This window comes from Cryptomeria japonica, chromosome 2 (genome assembly GCF_030272615.1).
Source record: "Cryptomeria japonica chromosome 2, Sugi_1.0, whole genome shotgun sequence".
Classification (NCBI taxonomy): domain Eukaryota; kingdom Viridiplantae; phylum Streptophyta; class Pinopsida; order Cupressales; family Cupressaceae; genus Cryptomeria; species Cryptomeria japonica.
Genome location: NC_081406.1, coordinates 141,391,299 through 141,394,970, shown reverse-complemented (window position 1 = coordinate 141,394,970; position 3,672 = coordinate 141,391,299). Strand labels below are relative to the sequence as shown.

At 33.7% G+C, this 3,672-nt stretch overlaps 1 pseudogene; it reads left to right on the top strand.

Annotated features, from left to right (window-relative positions):
• The first annotated feature begins 299 nt into the window (after window positions 1-299).
• The window catches only part of LOC131053986 (alpha pinene synthase, chloroplastic-like), a 3,388-nt pseudogene continuing 15 nt past the window's right edge, over window positions 300-3,672 (top strand).

Below are 3,672 nucleotides of genomic sequence, written 5' to 3'. Positions count from 1 at the left end.
GAACAAAACAATTTCTGGTGGCAATGGGTCCCTATTTCTCCTCAAAAGGAGCAAACGAAACACTTTCCAATGCTCGTGTGTCACCTCAGAGAAAACAAACAAATACAAATATTCCAAAACATGCTTGAAATACAACTCGAATCAACACAAAACAGCCAGAACAAATAATATTCAAATCCACAAATGAGTCATTATCTTCCACGCTTCACAGAAGAGAATCAATCTTCGTATTTTATGCACTGTTTCAATATCAAAGGGGCAATTATTGTATCGCAAGTTGCAAATGGGCAGCACAAGGATGAGTAGAGTCCACGCATTAAATACCCATCTTCTACTACTCTTTCATCACTAAGCGTGGAATTCGGGCATTAAATACCCATCTGTCTTTCGCACCTCCCAAATCATTCTGAGAATGGCTTCCATCTCTCTTTCTCGTTTCACTCTGGCCTTTCCAGGTCTCAACAAGCCATCCACACAAAAACCCAGTAATGAGCTTAGGATGTCTACTCATGTGTTTCCAAAGCCAAGCAGAAGAAGACTGGATTTAATTACTAGAAAGGCTTCAATCACTGATCAATCTACTGCGAGGCGCAGAAACAATCATCACCCCAACTTGTGGGATGATGATTTCATACACTCCCTTCCAAAAGCTTACGACGTATGTTAGTTTTTCAGTCTTCTACATTCTACTTTGAAGTTTTGCTTGCTTCTGTTGTTATGTTTTCTTCGCTTGATTGATTGTATTGGGCTGCAGGCTCCTTGTTATGTAGAACGCGCAGAGAGACTGATTAGGGAAGTGAAGGAGATTTTCAATGGAATGTCAACTCAAAATTCTTCTGTTCATGAACGTCTTTCCATGGTGGACAAAGTTGAACGCCTTGGGATCGATCGGCATTTCAAAAAAGAAATAAAAGAGGCTCTTGATTATGTTTACAGGTTTATTTCTTATAACGATCTTCAACATCTAAATCTTAAAGCAAATCATGTAATGTATATTGATGGGTAGCAGGTATTGGAACGACAAAGGCATTGTAAATGGTGAAGGTGGTGCTTGCGCGGATCTGAACACCACAGCCTTGGCATTTCGAATTCTTCGCCTGCACAGATACCAAGTCTCTTCAGGTAGTATTTAGGTTATTATTTAATAGAAACATCTAATATTTTTTTACGCTTGTATTTCCTGACACTACCTGCGAAATTTCATTCCTCCATCCTTATCAAGTTAAAGGTAGGGATCTTATATTCTCTTTCTCTAGTGACATTTTAAGTTATTTTGTTAGGGCTATAGCTATTCTGGTTCCAAAACGGCACTATCCGGGCAGTGGAAGACAGAGAAAATAACAGATCTCCTTATAGGTCAGCAGAATAGCTGTAATAGCTGTATTGCTGTCTTCTACTGTCCGTGATCGTAAGTGTCCTATCACAGTGCGTTTTGGAATCAGAATAGTTGCATCCTTTTGTTAGTGGGTTTTCTTTATTATTGATTAATACACTTTACTTTTTTTTGAATTATTTTGATAATGATTTATTATATTAATGTTTGTGTTTGATAATGGAAGGTGTATTGGAGAATTTTAAAGGAAAAGATGATCAGTTCTTGAGTTCGTATAATCAATCAAACAAAGAAATAAAAACAATTTTAAATTTATTTCGTGCTTCACTCATTGCATTTCATGGACAGAAAGTCATGGAAGAGGCTAAAGTCTTTGCAACTAGATATTTGAAACAAGTTCTACCAAAGATCAATGATTTAAGTCTTTCACAAGAGGTATTTACTGTATACTCATTAATAATTTTGCATATCAAAGTACGCAACTTATAATTATTTAAATTATGTTTTATTTTTTTTGTGGTTTAATAGATAGAATTTAATTTGGAGTATGGTTGGCACACCAATGTGCCTAGATTGGAAACAAGAAATTATATCGACATGTATGGAGGAGCAACATCATGGTATAAGTAGATGATATCTAAGAAAAAATCCATTATCATTATATTTTAATTTTTAAAGTATCAAATAAAGGACATGATTACCTAAGAGCAATGCCTTCATATATAGGATGACATGTGAGAGTAACAAGAAGATTTTAGATCTAGCAAAGTTAGACTTCAATATGGTGCAGTCTGTGCAACAACGAGAACTTCAAATACTTTCAATGTTTGTAAACTACTTAAGATTGAAATTGCTATTGATACACACAAATAATCACAAATGAAAAGATACAAGGATTAAAAATACAGTCTAGGAGATAAGTTATGAGAATGTTACATTTTATTTGCATGTTTGTTTGAACAGGTGGTGGATAAAGTCAGGTGTTCGCCAACTAAAATTTGCTCGCAATCGATATGTGGAATTTTATTTTTGGGCAGCAGGAGGGAGTGTAGAACCAAAGGATTCTGCTTTTAGAATTGGATTTGCTAAAATTGCTTCTCTTGCAACAGTTATTGATGATATATATGACACATATGGGACATTGGATGAACTCAAACTCTTCACAAATGCCATTAAAAGGTAAAAATATAAATTTGAACAACTCATACAAAATTAAATGAAATAGTTATATTGAGATATTTTAGTGCAAAATATTATTTTTTGATAGTACTTTTTTTGTTCTATTTTTTGCTTAGATGGGATCTAAGATTTGCTATAGACTGCCTTCCTGAATATATGAAAGTTGTGTTCGTCATGTTTTATGAAATGGTGAATGAAATAACACAAGAGGCAATCAAAACCCAAGGACGGGACACACTTGATTATGCTAGAAATGTTGTAAGTAGTTGAAATTTAAGTCCTAGTAAATACATATTTTTATTAATAATGCAAACTAGCATATATATCTTTATTATATTTATTTGAAATATATGCACATGTATAATAATAAAGCATCTATCTAGTTGATGTATGTTCTTTTAATAGATATATTAAATATTTATTGTTGCTAGTGTGAAAAAAGGGTATTCTTAAATGGTGAATATGTAATGTAGTGGGATCTTTTCTTCAATTCTTACTTGCAAGAAGCGGAGTGGCTAGCTGCTCGTTACATACCAACTTTTGATGAGTATCTAGAGAATGGAAAAATTAGTGGTGGTGCTCGAATACTTATCTTGCAGCCCATATTAACATTAGACACACCTCTTTCGGAGGACCTCTTCATAAAATTTATTTTCCTTCAAGGTTCAATGATCTTTTGGCACTTACCTTTCGATTAAGTAATGATATTAAGACTTTCGAGGTCTATTAAAAAAAATGGAGCTACATCTGTTTATAATTTCTTTATCCTTTTTAATGCCTTGTTCATTTTAGGAAAGATGTTTTAGTTAAAATTTAATTGTGTGATGAAATACAGGCTGAAGTTGCTAGGGGCGAGAAATCTTCTTGTGTAAGATGCTATATGAGAGATAATCCTAAATCAACTGAAGAAGAAGCTTTGGATTATCTTAATTGCTTGCAAGATGAATTATTGAAAGAACTAATGTGGGAATATTTGAAAAAGGACACTGTACCAACATGTAGTAAAGATCATGCTATTTCCTTGTCAAGAGGTATTCAACTCTTTTACAAAGAGAGAGATGGATTTAGTGTTGCCACTAAAGATATAAGAGACCATATTTGGAAAATATTGGTTCAACATATTACAATGTAATTTTAGGGCCGTGTTGATTAGGTTGTGA